The 15779-nt window shown below is 41.3% G+C and overlaps 1 long non-coding RNA gene across 20 annotated transcripts in view; it reads right to left on the bottom strand.

Annotated features, from left to right (window-relative positions):
- The window catches only part of LOC138113569 (uncharacterized), a 212736-nt gene that overhangs the window by 30709 nt on the left and 166248 nt on the right, over positions 1–15779 (bottom strand). For 18 of the 20 annotated variants that reach the window (XR_011152257.1, XR_011152245.1, XR_011152248.1 and 15 more), the window contains 2 exons: positions 13133–13211; positions 9366–9516 (listed from right to left, as the gene is read on the bottom strand). This is a non-coding gene — a long non-coding RNA (uncharacterized lncRNA). Of the gene's footprint in view, positions 1–6546; positions 8876–9365; positions 9517–12062; positions 12315–13132; positions 13212–15779 lie in introns of those variants that run through there. The other 2 variants (XR_011152246.1, XR_011152240.1) reach the window with 2 other exon arrangements.

Here is a 15779-nt window from a genome sequence, read left to right as displayed (position 1 = left end):
ATTACTCATTAAATATAATTAATACCAAGAAGAATGAGAGAACTCAATTAAACCAATGTCCTCTCGTTTAAACACAAATACTTTGCCAACACTTTCTTTGGAACTACAACATCTCAGGTTTCAAATTAAATCTGACATCTAACTTACCACTTGGGACGCTAAATATACGACTTTCTCTAGAGAGAAACTGTCTGTTCAGTTAAAGTGCTGCTGTACCAGCAGTGACCTACCAGAAGAAGGAAAACTCAGCTCTTAGCCTTGCTGTCAAGCTGCTTTATAAAGCATTCAACTTCAACATGAAGTTGTTGATTCTGGGAAATGGTTCCAATCTGCTGTTAAAAATTATAAGGGGTGGCAGTGTGGCTCAAAGATTTGCTTGTCTCACATACACACCTCGTGTTATCTCAGAATCACAGAATCACCAGGTTGGAAGAGACCTCTAAGATCACTGAGTCCAACCCATGCCCTAACACCACCTCAACTAAACTGTTGTGGCAGTGAGTGCCACATCCAGTCTTTATTTAAACACATCCAGGGATGGTGACTCCACCAGCTTCCCGGGCAGACAATTCCAGAACTTTATCACTCTTTCAGTAAAGTGCTTTTTCCTAACATCCAACCTAAATTTCCCTTGGTGCAGCTTGAGACTGTGTCCTCTTGTTCTGTCAGTTGTTGCCTGGAAAAAGAGACCAACCCCCACCTGACTACAGCCACCTTTCAGGAAGTTGTAGACAGTGATAAGGTCACCTCTGAGTCTCCTTTTCTCCAGGCTAAACAACCCCAGCTTCCTCAGTCGTTCCTCACAGGGCTTGTGTTCCAAGCCCTTCACCAGCCTTGTTGCTCTCCTTTGGACGCCTTCAAGCGTCTCAATGTCCTTCCTAAACTGAGGGGCCCAGAACTGGACGCAGTACTCGAGGTGCAGCCTCACCAGTGCCGAGTACAGGGGAAGAATGACATCCGTGGTCCTGCTGGCCACACTATTTCTGATACAGACCAGGATGCCGTTGGCCTTCTTGGCCACCAGGGCACACTGCTGGCTCATGTTCAGCCGGCTGTCGACCAGTACTCTCAGGTCCCTTTCCCCCTGGGCACTGTCCAGCTACACTGTCCCCAGACTATAGCGTTGCAGGGGGATATTGTGGCCAAAATGCAGGACTCAGCACTCGGACTTGTTAAACTTCACCTTATTGGACTCTGCCCATCTATCCAACCATTCCTGGTCTCTTTGCAGAGCCCTTCTACCTTTCATCAGATTGACACACGCTCCCAGCTTAGTGTCATCTGCAAATTTACTAATAGTAGACTCAATACCGTCATCCATGTCATCAATAAAAATATTACACAAAACTGGCCCCAGTACAGGTCCCTGAGGGACACCACCAGTGACTGGACACCAACTGGATGCAGCACCGTTCACCAGCACCCTCTGGGCGTGGCCATCCAGCCAGTTCTTAACCCAGCAGAGTGCTCCTGTCCAAGCCACGGGCTGCCAGCTTTTCCAGGAGTTTACTGTGGCAGACAGTGTCAAAGGCCTTGCTGAAGTCCAAACAGACAACGTCCACAGCCTTTCCTGCATCCACCAGGCAGGTCACCTGGTCATAAAAGGAGATCAAGTTGGTAACAGAGGTTAGACTGACTGGCCTATAATTTCCAGGATTGTCCTTCCTATCCTTCTTGTGAATGGGTGTCACACTGGCCAGCTTCCAGTCATCTGGAACCTCACCAGTGAGCCAGGACTGTTAGTAAACGATGGAGAGTGGCTTTGCAAGCTCATCTGCCAGCTCCCTCATCACCCTGGGATGGATCCCATCTGGTCCCATAGATTTATGAACATCCAAGCAGCTCAGCAGTTCTCTGTCTGCTTCCTTCTGGATAACAGAGGGACCATCCTGCTCCCTGACACCATCTACCAGCTCAGGAGGACAGTTGTACTGAGAACAAACTATCTTTCCGCTAAAGACCGAGGCAAAGAAGGCGTTAAACACCTTGGCCTTCTCCCCATCTGCAGTCACTAAATTCCCTCCTGCATCTAGTAGAGAACCAAGGTTGTTTTTACCCTTCCTTTTGCCATTAATATACTTGTAAAGACATTTTTTATTATCCTTGACAAGAGTTGCCAAATTAAGTTCTAACTGAGCTTTGGCCTCCCTAGTCTTTTTCCTACATGCCCTAACAACCCCTTAAATATTTCCTGAGATACCTGACCCTCGTTCCAAAAGTGATACACTCTCTTTTTATTCCTTAGTTCCTTCATAAGCTCCTTACCCATCCAGGCTGGACATTTGCCTCATCGACTCATCTTTTGGCACACAGGGACAGTCTGTTCCTGTGCCCTCAAGATCTCTGTTTTGAAGCACACCCACCCTTCCTGGACTCCTTTGTTTTTAAGGGCTGCTTCCCAAGGAACTCTCCGAGTAAGTCTCCTGAATTGGCCAAAGTCTGCCCTCTGGAAGTCCAGTGTGAAAGTTTTATTGATGCTTCTCCTTATTTCACCAAATATTGAAAACCCTATAATTTCATGATCACCATGCCCCAGATGGCCTCCAACTACCACATCTCTCACCAGCCCTTCTCTGTTTGCAAACAGCAGGTCTAGTGTAGTCCCTTCCCTGGTGGGCTGTGACAAGAAGTTGTCCTCCACACACTCTAAGAACCTGCTGGACTGCCTCTGCTCTGCTGTGTTACGTTCCCAGCACACGTCTGGTAGGTTAAAGTCACCTACAAGAACAAGGGCTGGTGATCTTGAAACACCCTCCAACTGCTTGTAGAATAAGTTATCCACCTCTTCTTCCTGGTTGGGTGGTCGATAACAGACTCCCAGCAGGATGTCAGCCTTACTGGCCTTCCCCTTAATTCTTACCCATAGGCATTCGAGTTCATCATCATTGGTTTCAATTTCCATGGCATCAAAAGCCTCCCTAATATAAAGGGCCACTCCTCCACCTCTTCTCCCTCTCCTGTCTCTTCAGAAGAGCTTGTAGCCATCCAGTCAGCGCTCCAGTCATGCGAGTCATCCCACCCCGTTTCTGTGATGGCCACTATGCCATAGCTTTGCTGCAGTACCATGGCTTCCAGTTCTTGTTTGTTACCCATGCTGTGTGCATTTGTATACATGCACTTCAGCTGGGCTGCTGATTTCACCCCTGACTCTGGCTTACCACCCTTGGGCTTGCTTCTGGAGAGCCCAGTTGCATCCTCTTCCCCCTTCAAACCTAGTTTAAAGCCCTCTCAACAAATTCTGCCAGTTCATGGGCTAAAATCCTTTTGCCCTTAAGAGATAGATGGAGCCCATCTGGCTCCAGCAGGCCAGGTGCCATGAAAATTGCCCCATGATCAAAGAACTCAAAATTCTGCCGATGACATCAACCCTTGAGCCACTTGTTGATAATGTGGGCTCTCCTGTTCCTTTCATCTCCTGGCCATCAGAGTGAATGGCAGGAATGTAACCGCTGGTTGTATTCCAGATAATTCAGCTCTGTGAAAGGGCCCAGGCCGTTAACTTGTGAAATCATGAGCAGAATCTCCTGTTGCACTGCCACCTTGGTTCCAGGGCAATTTGTGGTAAGGGAAAGAACAGGAATAAGTCTTTAGGTTCCACAAACATTTTAACTTTCATAGCAAAATTTATGCAAAGTAATAATTACTCTCACAGGCAACAAATCCTGCCCCAAAATCCCCAGTAAAATGCTAAACATTAGAACATGCTCTTGAGAATTTTGAGAAATTTGCATTTCATTTTTATGTGCCAGTGATGGCCTGAATCAAAGGGATGTTTGCTGCCTATAAATCATGTTCACCATGGCACTTCCCCTGGCAGAGAGCTCACAGTTAGTGATCCAGAATGTGTTAGGATGGCAAATAAATGGGCATGCAAAGAAAAATGAGTGTTTCTCCTCTTAGCCAGCTTACCCCTGGTGCTGCAGAGCTATCCCAGACCTACTCACACATGCTGCATGTGGCAAGTACGAAATTAAGATGATAATGCGTGGGCTCCCATGTGCACGGGGCCTGTGTGAGATTGACCTGGCCTCTCAGCCAAAGTTTTGCAAGTTAATTTGAAGCTGAAAGGCTCAATTTGCTTTTGAGGAACTACTGTATAAATCAGAAGCCATGCAAATAGTCAGAGCTCCGTACTTCCTGTCTTTTCCCATCCTGTGGATGACTTATAAGCAGTTTAACAGTTAGGGGCCAGTTCTTACTCCCATCTCAATTCTTTTGCAGGTAACATCATCCTTTTGGTCAGGCAGTTTTCTCCTTTGACTTATTTTATCAGAACTGGACTGTTAATTGGAGCCAGGGTTTGTCTCCCTTTGCTGTGAAATATAATTCTGTTATCACTGCAACCACATTCTTTCCTAGGTGGTTTCCACTTTGGATTTAATTATTTTAATTTTTTTTTTTAAATCCCATGAAATATAAAGTATTTCTTTACTTGGGTAAGCTGGATGGCCCTTTGGTCTAAACAGAGTTCTTTCATTTTGAGATTTCTGATATACTAAACCTCTGTGAAAGTTTGATAAAAGGTAGCTTTGAGGCTTCTAATTAATTATGTACAAAAAGTTGACAGTACTCTACTGGGAGGTGTTCCTAATAATCCATGCATGTAATATAGTGGGAACATTGTTTATAAATATAAATGAATTGGAAGGTTTGTAACCTTGGAATAATAGAAGATGAGAAATCAGATCGTGGCTGGCAACCTCACAATTAAATGTCCCAAGATTAAATGACCTACTTGAAAGCTACATTTTTATCTTTGTTTTCCAGTAAGTAGAGGAAAAATAATCCCTGTAACAGCTCCTTTAAGCTCTTACTGAGAGTGAAGCAAGGAAATGTTTGTTTTAATATTTCATATCTCCCACAAATGAAAAGACACACTCTTACAGTTCAGCCTAGCTGGAAAAAGCACAGTTCACATCATGCTGAAAGGGAGGGTAGAGAAGGGCAGAGAGAAAGAAGGTGTCAATAAATTAGCTACAGAACAGTGGCTAAAGGACATTGAAAGTCACAGGTAAGGAAAGGAAAAGCAGTCACAAAACTGGAAAAGAAGGAAAAGAAAGGCTGTCTGTGGAGAAAGCATTAAGAATATTAAGAAAGCAAAATTAATCCAAAGGTGTAGAGGAAAGACCAATCTTCAGATTGAATTCACTGCTGTCATAGCATTTGGTGGATTGAGAATCCTATTACTATTGGCCAGCATGGATTTAAAAAACCCGACCATCATCAGAATTGCACCTGTTTTGCTTATGCTTGGCAGCAGCAGAACAGCCACCTCCTGGGGAAGGAACAGCCTATCAATAGTGCTGGGTCAGGTCACTCAGAACCACATGTTTGCAGCTACTGCTTCAGCTCTGATCTGCTGGCATCAATAAAAGGAACATCCACAACCTGAAAAATCACACTGTTCTCATGAAACTTAAAAAGTATCACCTTGATAGTCTTGAAGTTAAAGAAATTGAGAAAAGAAATCTACTTTTTAGTTCTTTTCTCTCAATGTCTGACTGTTTCAATGAGAGGCCCAACTCCTTCACAAGGCTACTGCAGTAATAAAGGGCTATATGTGGCACAAAGTGCCTTTAGATCATTATAGGGAGAAAACCTGACTGAGCAAACCCCACTTTTCTCCCTGCTGCCCTTTGTTAGGCAGAAGTGATCACTCACTGCTACTCTGCACCAGCAGCAGTGTTTGCCAGGCTGCTCCAAGCTGGCTCAGCCAGGCTGGCCCAAGGGAAGCACCACCCTGCTCAGACCTGCTTCCTGGAAAGACCCTTATGCAACTTTTCATCTTTTGAAAAAGTGCTAATTTCAAAAGTGAGTGAACTCCCTTCAGCCCTTTCCAATCTTTGTGACAGCACTTAAAGCTTGAGGGCACTGGGATTACTTTTAAACATTAATTTCCATAGAAAACACTCCTGTTTTTCAGACACAGAAAACAAAATACTCAACCTGCTGCCTCCTCCTCTCTTCACTGGCATGTACAGCACAGCTCATATGATTTAAAAAATGCTCTGGACAGCAAAATTCCCAGGAGCCACGTTATAGTGTTTTGCTGTTGCCATTGACCAATGGACCAACAGATTTGGGAAAATGCTGTCCTGCTTTTCAAGAACGCTGAATAAAGAATGAAATATAATTCACAGCTAGCACATTCATGTTCATTTTCAGTATGTCAGATGGGAATGCTCATTTAAGAAACAGATGACTTTATGTCTGATTTTGAAAGCAAAGCTCTGTTTGGGATCCATCTCCTCATTTCCATATGAGTCACAATAAGATGCAAAGCCCCAGAAGCACACAGTGGGCTGGAAACAGCAGCTGCTGAGTTAATCTCCAACCCGTTGTGATTCCTTTTACTGCTATGCTTGTTGCTCCCAAGAAATTTTTATCAGGGTGGGCATTATAGTTAATGCTTCAGGGATATGGAGAAATATCTAGGGATAGTGGGCCTTGAATCTCTTTCTGTTTATTTAACAGCTGATTGTTATTTATTCATTTCTTGGGGTACTTTTTTTAATAATGCAAATGTTTGAAGAGAAGTACCTTGTTTTAGATTTGTGCTTCAGAAATCCAGGGAAGAAAACATGTGGTGGTTATTTCATGACTGTATTTTTAACCTTCACATAGGAAAACTGAGAAGGAAATTTGCACTTCAAACTATAGCTGGAAACAAACCACCCACATACAGAGATAATAAAACATCAAAAGGCCTGTGAAATATGCTAGCACATGCATATATGTTTAAAAGTGCACAAAAATGAAGAAATTGGGACCACAAAACTAAAGTTCTTTTCCAGCTGAAGTATTAGTTATAATAAGCAAAGCACAAAATTTTTTAGTCTTTAACTCAAGCTCAGCTGAAGTGATATGGTAAAAATGAATGTTTTTTGTTGTATTCTGATTGCTGAACATAAACATATCTGCTCACAGGATTGAGAATATTGAAAGATGCAAACATTACTCAGCCTCATTAATTCTATTTGGCCTGAAAATTGTTGTCTTGTGCTCTGGGGAATATGTTGTTTTATTAAAGTGAAAGTTCTGAAAATGCAGAATGGAAATGTTAATACCATACTACTCAGGATCTCAAGGCTCAGCACTGTTGTATGGAACACATCAGAAGCTTCTTGTTGACTTCTGCCAGGGTAACATGGCTGCAGGAGCAGTTCCACACACGATTCCCTCTCATTTTAACATGACAGCACAATGGCGAAAATGAAATTCTGCAGGGTGGGCTGGCAGAGAGGTCAGAGCCACCACACGGCTGCAGGAGACAGCCCTGCCTTACCTTCTCTTGGTCAGCCACGGAGATTCCTGGAGGGGATAGGCTGGCACAGCTAAATATGTGGAAGGTTGGAGGCCAAATTAATGCCTTTGGGACTGTCCAGAGGAGATTGCTGCTACTGAAAAATCCTCCAGGAGCTTTTCTCTTCTCTCTACTGGCAGTTTCTCTCTTGGTCTTTCCTGGGTTTCTCTGTGAACTGGGATGAAGCCCTGTGTGTCCCAGGCTGTCAGAAATGGTGCAGTCCTGCTCTGCCCTCCACTCCTACCAGGTGGTGCCACCCCAGCACAGCATCCCAGGGATTTCTGTGACCTGAGTTGACTACTTTTGGCCTATGGCCACTGCTGAAGTACATTGCCAAAACCAGAATTTTTGACCTGAGTTTCTTTTTATAACTTTCCATTTGATAGGCTTTTATTTTATTCTGCAGCTGTTAAAGTGTAGGATATTAAAATGAAGGCTGGGAGTGCTGGAAAAATCCTGTACAGTGAGCTGTGCCCCAGTGCCTGAGGTCTCATTTTGAGGTAGATCTGTTATCAGACATGAAACTGGAAATACCAGCTCTCACTTGATGGGCCTTTCTTTGGTAGACGAACAAAGGTAGTAAGCATCTGTAGCTGATAGTCATTGCTATTTTTATATCAAAGCTTCCTTATCTCCTTGGCAAGTGATTCAGGGATTTTCTCTCTCTCCTAGGTGCCCCTGCAATATGTTTGTTGTAATCTCTCACATATCCTCATTACACTTTTTGCTCCACATTAATAAGAAATGAAGAAGTCAGGTTGCATTAATTTTTCTTATCTTATCCAGCTCTTTTAAGAATTCCTCCCCAAAAAGTTAAATGCCCTCTTTTCACTTGACTTTCTCATTTCCCTTTCCTACGAGATTTTCTTCTCCATTTTGTGCTCACAATATCTCTGCTCTGTGACCTGAGCTGACCTCCCCAAAGCTTTTAACAGAATCATTAAATACGGTATTGTGAGCTTTCATATGTGCATTGCACATACCAGCATTATTCTTAAATGTATAAATATACTTCTGCTTAGTTTTTAATCCTTTTCTTACGTCTCCTCCCCATGTTTTTATGCAAGTGGGTTTGCTTTATCTGTCCCAGCAGATGCTGTGAGCTGTGATGGTCTCTCATTAGCACTTCTGCCAGTATCTACTGGCTGTAGCAGATCTGATCTGCACTCCTGCAAAGGCCAGCTCTGATGCTTCACTTTGGCTCTGACATGAAAAATTATCTCAAACACCAATGACTTCAAACTCACAAGAAACAGAGACAGGCAGAAGGTGTGATATTTGGATTTGGACTCGGATTTTAAGTCCTACAGAGTTTGGGCTATCTTGGGTCTTCCCAGCATAACAATAAAGGCTGGAAGTAAAATAGGAATTGAGGTAGCTCTCATTCTAATGATAAGGAAGCTCAAAAGTCTTTAGTTTGGCACCAACTTCTTCTATCAGAAACACGTTAGTTTCCAATTGACAATTTATCAGTCTTTGTGTCCTTGATTAACAAACACTGGCTTTTGTAATGAGATGGGGGACACTGCTCAGAGCCACGTGACTTTGTGAAATGTTAATGTGTTTCCTTCTCTGTACCAAAGGGGAAAAAAAAGTGATGGCATGTTTTTTGGTAATGTAGAACTGTATTTCCAGGTAACTCTGACATGATCTCAGAAAAAATGTTACCAAAGGGGAAAATAGCACCTCTGTGCCCCACCCCACCCCCAACTACTAAGAACCAGGCCTGCAAAACTGACACAAAACCCCTTTCCTTTGCCTGGGAAAATGTCCTAAAATATCTCTGAAACACCATAGGATTAATTGCTCTATCATGTCAAAGATACCAGGGAATTTTGGTAAAGTGCTGATGCAAAATACTATGGGATGGCTGCAATAACTGCTTTTGGGTCACATTTTAGTCCTTTCCTACAGTACTGCTCTTTGAGTCCCATTTCACAGACCCTAAAGTGAATGTAAGCAATGCTGCAATCCCCACCATCTAGAAAAAAGGCTGGTGTATGATAGAAAACCAACAACAACTTGTCTCTCTCCTTCAAAGATAATTTCATAATCCACTGACCTGTAGGAGTCCAAGATGCCAAAAGATGAGGGGGTGTGGCTGCAAAGTGACTTGGTCAATCGCAGGAGCCCACAAGACCCAGAGGAAATGCAAATGCTGCTCAGAGCATGAACTGAATATCCTTTCATCTGCTGGCACTGGAGAGACCAGCCTGCAAGTGAAAAAGGTGCATTGACAGCTGTAAGCCTTTTGCTCAGTGCTTCCATGTTTCTAAAGCAATTCCTTCAAAACATAGAGCTCCTGGATTCTTTTTTATGAGCTCAGTTATCAGGTACTTTGTTGGTGTGTTCCCTGCTCTTTGTGAGCAGCAAGTGGTGAGAATACAAACCAAAGTGCTGCTTCTCAGCCTATGCCTTGAGTGAATCAGGTTTTTATGTCAGTTTTCTGCCTATTCACTTTCAGGTTTTGGGTTTTTTTTTAAGGGTATTTTGCTACAGCACAAACTAAAAAATTCTTCATTCCATTCCTGGTGCTTTGGCATAGCCTCCAGCCTCCTGCAGTGAATTGTGTCTGAAGCAGCTTCGATCCACAATATATCTCCTATCTCACTTCAGCTGCTCTCCATTTTCTTTTGAACTCTGAACCAATAATCACAATTCTTGGAAGGACTTTCTTTTATGCATATACTAAAATTATGCTTATAACCAGGGACTTCTGCCTGCATGTTCTGTGAAAGACAGTGAAAAAGGGGACAGGGAAGCATGGTGGGAATTTTCTCCCCCTTTTGAAGTCCTGCAGGGATGTGCTGCTTTGGAGGAATAGTGCTGCCCACCACTGAGGCTGTGTTGAGTTGGATGGTGTATGTGTGTCCATATGCAAACAAAGATGCTCCCCTTCTCTTAACAGCTGTCTAGTCAGGAATCCAGCCACTGCCATCAGCTCATTTTTATACAAGATGCAGGGGGGAAGGACAAAACCATAGCCTGCCACCTTGTCCTCTCAGTGCCAGGAAGGGCCAGAAAGTGTTGAGCTGGGAAGGAAGATGATGATCAGATGTGACTCCCAGCTTGCCAGAGCCCTGCACCACCCAGCCCTTGCTCTGCTTGTCCTGACCAGAGGCCTACACTGCAAGGAGCAGGCAGCAGATCTTCCATTTCTCCTGGGAGGAAAGTCTCACCAGTCCTCATTCTCCCCAAGAACTATAACTGTAGGATTAGGATTTTGTCTTTTTTTTTTTTTAATGTAACTTTCAATTTTTTGCATTAGTTGGGAGAAAGTTGAATATAATATGTTCTGATCCTCTTGTCATGCTTATATACATTATCTACATTTTGTTCTTCATTTGTAAACATTATCTGTGTACACTGTACTTCCCTCACAGTTCTGTAGTTGTTTTAAGTTGCATAAGCATGCAATCTCATTTAAGTCCTGGACACTTATCCATGTGTACTGCTTCTGAAAACACTACTTCTGCCTTTTACTGTGTCATAAAATTGTGTTTATCTTAAAAGAAAAATTCAAATTTTGTTCTAAACACCTTTGCAGGTGTTAAAATCAGTGTTTTAAATACCGATTCATCAAGTATTGGAAAGTCTGCCTCTCCTAACCAGCACGTTATGAGGATCGTGAGCCACTTGCAGGATTTCTGGGGGATGTGTGGTGCTTCTGAGTATGTGCAAAATTAGATGAGATAGATTTGGGGCAGCATTTCCTTTTTACTGCCTGGACCCACAATACCTTGTTATCCTGTTGGCTGCCTTCAAGTGTTGCACTGAGTAATTCTCTGGAGTGAAAGCTGATGCTGTTGGGGGAGATAATAACAAACTGGGGCGCTCTTTACACTCATGGGTATAAGGCCACCTTCTAAGGGTGAGAATTTTTATTACCTAGGACTTTTCTGGTTGGTTCTCAGCTAGGGCCAGAAGCAGTAAAGAGCAAAACTCTGTATAAGGAGACTCACATCCAGAGCTTGTGTTCCCTCTGTTTGTTCAAAAGGAGAAGAATAGCCAAAACAATTGGTTTGAAGGATTTAGGATTATTAGTACTGTGCTAAGGCTGCCAGGCCATTTCCTTCTCATGTAAACACTGATCATAAATGGAAAAGTCTGCAAGAACTACAGATTAGGAACTTAAACAGTTAACTTGTTGGGCTTCATGCCCCCCCTCTCCAAAAGAGAAGGAAGGGGCCTATCATGGATGTGAACAAAGTAAATGTCAAGAAAAGGGAGAAAAATGACTGAATGAATATTTGCATATGTAGAGGATAGAAAATCTTGGGCAATTTTCTTACGGCATTTCTTTGCTCTTGAGATGAATTTTAAATAACAGGAAGTAATTCCTTCTAGGGTTTTCTGTAAATGATGATTTATATATTTTTGCCTCAAGGCAATTCCTGTGATATATAGATAAAAATATATCAATATTTGTGCAGATACATCCGCTATAGTTGATTCATATTTCTTCAATTAAAAATGTATTCTTGATGCAAACATTTTCTAAAAGTTGTCATGTTCTCCCATTCATCTCCCGTTGCATCCTCCAGTTTTCCTACACTTAACAAGTTATTTTTATTAAAAGAAAATGTTTGCAAATGTTCTGGGGATTTTTGCTAAGTAGTTAAGAGACAGTAATAAATGAATGTATTTTTATATCGTTTCAATGTCAACTCATGAATTATGTTGACACTGCAATCCTGTACACTCACTTCTAAAGGAAGCAACAAGTCTGGCAGAGGATCTTAACTCGCAAACAGCTTACACAAGTCAGTCCCAGTCACAGGCAGTGACACTGTTCTGGAATACAGCACGTCCCAGCTGCAGATTAATTGAAGATCTGTACCCTTTCCTTCATGGGTGTGATTTGTGGTAAAGAAGAGCAATGTCATTCAGAACACAGTGCACCTATTTCAGCTTTCCATTTCCATACATCTGTGCTATTGAAAGCAAATCTGCTGTTCCTCTTTAGTGGGATACCCAGCCAGTCTTGGATGAAACAATGTTTTACACAAATCTGGAAGGAATATGTAAATATTCTTTTAACACCCTAAATAAAAGGAGCACAGTATTCAACTCTACAGCCAAATACAATGGTAGGTTATATATATATATATATATTTCAATGGCTCCCATCTTTGGTATTTGTTTGTATTTTTGGCCATTGTTCTTGAAGCATGTTCTTGTATTTTCTTGACTTTCTGTATGCTTTAAAATTAGGTACATATATAATTCAAACTAAGAAAAACACAAGCTGACTTTGATCAAAGAATAATAACTTTCTAAGGATTTCTCAAGCTCATAGCAATTTCCTCAAATGAACGCATAACATAAACAGATGAGTTTAAAAAACCTTACACTTTTTGGTTACAAGAGGCTGGATGTTGTACAACCTTTTAGCTGGTGTTTTCAAGACCCCTAGGAAAATTTTAATTCACCAGAATTGGGTTTTCCATCAGGAATGTTTTAGTTTACTTGAAAATAAATCTTGGGGAAGTTGGTGAGATGCCTGCATACTATCCCAGAAAATAAAAAAAAATAAATCTTTGGAAATATTCAAATGTTAGTCTTTCATACAAAGCTCTTTTCTGAACAGACTGCATTCTGTCTTTCTGCTTCCCTTGTCTTTTTATAGATCACCATATTATGCTTCTGTATAGAGATAAAACATTTACTTCTCACTTTTGTGTGATAAATAAAAGAACCGGCTTCCCATTTTCAATAATTCTGCTTCCTCAGTCATTTCCAACTGTTAATTAATGAGTGCGATCAAATAATTTCTGTGACATTATTTTAAGACATTGCTCAGCATAATTTTGAACTCAGAAGTCATACCAGTTCTGCAGCAACCCGTCAGATGAATGCTGAAGTGATTGGCTCCCTTGGAGATAATCCTTGTTGCCATCACGGATCCCTGTCAAGGAGAACAGAGCACAGTGGGCCTCACCAGCTCCTTGCTAAACTAGAGAGTAAAATAAGGACCATGCAAAAAGAGTGAGACACTGGTCGAAATAAAGTAAAGCAGCATTAAACCCTCCTAAGATTGTGCTTCTTTTGGGTCTTGCTAATGGGAATTTTAGTCCCTGCCTCCCTGCCAGTAAGGTAAGTCAGGGTCATTCTGCCTCCTTCCCAGCTGTGCTGCTGGAGCAGACACAGGCTGCAGCCAGTTCCTGGCCAGCCATGGGTGTCAGGAACAAGAGTCCGTGCTCTGTTCCTGGATCCTGGGCTGTCCATCAGATGGTGTCTGGAGTGAGTTTGCCATGTGTTCTGGGAAGGAGTCATTGGAAGGAACAGGGCATTCAGTTTTCAAAGGATGGGGTTTGTGACTTGTGAAGTTTCTCACTATTACAGATAATCATAAGTTTTAGTTTCTTTTGTTTCAAAGGTAACAGAGGAAGAGCTAAAATACACTATAAATTGAAATAAGGAGCAGGTCTCCAGATTCTTCATAGGAGAGGTATTGCTGTTGTGCACAGGGTAGAACGTGCTGTACTTTCCCTTTTCTCATTCTATGAGCCTTTAGTGATGAACAGACATATATCTTAAAAGTATTGCATTTGCTTCAGTAAAGCTGGATGTAGTGATACCAGAAACGGGTTCTGCAGGCTGTTGAAGAGATTTTTTATTGAAACTGGCAGTCATATTGGGAACCAGCTGTTGGCTGTAGGTAGATCATTTTAAAGTATTTTTGAAAAAGCTAGAGGACAATTCTAAATTTCTATAGTACAAGCCAAGATAATTCCCTGAGCAGTCTAACCAAGAAAATTGCACAGGTCCTTGACACAATACTACCAGATTTGATACAGTTTTTCTCTGTGATCCCTTGTACTGCAGAATTAAAGAAAGTGTAATGAATTCTGTGTGGGTATTGTAATTGGTACACAGGGTGTGAAGGAAAGAAGTTATAGAATATGGTCAGGTAAAGTCTCAGGAAATAGTAAAACGTCCCTGGTTTATGGAGCCTGTAAAGGTGCTCTACTGCAGCTGGCCATCGTAATGATAAAATACATTTTATGTGATCACAGGCAAGTTCTCTCTGTGTGTTGAGCAAATCCCTCTGAGCTTCTACTTTATAGATACAGTTGTATTTATCTACAGTAAAGGCTGCTCGGAGACTTTGAGGTCTTTGTGTGAAACTCGTTACTGTAGGAAGTCAAAATATTATTATGCAATCTTAAGAATAAAACCTAACTCCAACTCCCTGGGTGTTACCAGCTCAGAGAACTTTACCCAGGTGAATGACATTGAAGTGATGTGAATACAATTGTTCTGATAAAGTAAATAAGCTACCACATTTGTAGTTTAAGAAGGATTTAAACAAGTAAGGTGCCAGCTTCTCCTATTCCAGTCAGTTTAACATGAAAGCAGAAGCTGCTCCCCACCTTTCAGGTAAGCCAAAGTATATTAGATAGTGTGTTTTGAGTAATAATTATTCACAACTTTGGCAAATAAAAATAGGGTACCCCTAATTTTGTATGAAACACATTCCAAGTAAATACTAATCTTACTGTTAGAAACTTCTTCACTTAGGCTTTCTCATAGAAGTCTACTTCTTGTACGTGACTAAGACATAGAATCTTCAAAAATTAATATTAAAATAGCTGTATGTTTTGGAACAATAAATTAGGAACTATGGTACATTATAATAAAAGCAGTCTTCATTTGCATGTGCTAATTAATTTCTACTTTATTACATCAACATTTGGGAGTAGTAGCCTTATTAACAGGAATGAGTTTGCTTATAGTCTGAAACTAAACACTGAACAAACTCAGTGAAGGTGACCCTTTTTCCTTTCAATTATCAAGGTTAATTATAAAATTAATTAGGTCAATTTTTTACCTTTGACTAGGAGAATTTACCTTCCTTCAGCTTTGACACAGAACCGAGATCTGCAGTGAAAGATTTTGCCTTCTCTACTAAACTCAGTAATTTTGTGACATCCTTACTAAAAACTCTTCCATGTTTTTGCTACTCAGCTGATGTCAGATTACTGAACTCAAATTAGAGACTGTGTATTTGCTTTATCTTGTCATTATCCTTTTCCTGGTCTAATTCAATAATGAAATCTGGTTTTATGAAATAGTTTAGCAATTTAACAGGAAACAGATTAAAAAATATTTGGTTTCTGTTCTTTTCATGTACTGTCGTTATAGGTGCAGTTATAATCTAGAGCACTGACATGAGTCATCAGTAGAATATTACCTTTCCTTCTGATTTGCTTTTTCCCATAATCAGCTTGATTTCTGTTTTTTGGCTCTTATAATTAAAGTAAGGAATATCTGAGGACATTAATTTTGCTCAGATTTTCTGCTGCTGTCTGGTACATTCTAAAAGCATTAACTATTGTTTAATCCTGAGGGGCACGAAGGCCCCAACTTCATAGATGTGCTCAGGTTAAGCACAGGCATTCTCCTCAGGAGCCTGTAGGCCAAGTAAACACGGGTTAATTGGCAAATACAAAAAGGTCTGGAAAACAAATAA

The sequence above is a fragment of the Aphelocoma coerulescens genome, chromosome 7 (assembly GCF_041296385.1).
Source record: "Aphelocoma coerulescens isolate FSJ_1873_10779 chromosome 7, UR_Acoe_1.0, whole genome shotgun sequence".
In the NCBI taxonomy this organism is placed as follows: domain Eukaryota; kingdom Metazoa; phylum Chordata; class Aves; order Passeriformes; family Corvidae; genus Aphelocoma; species Aphelocoma coerulescens.
Note: the sequence above shows the minus strand (reverse complement) of the source record. Positions and strands in the feature narration are given on the sequence as shown.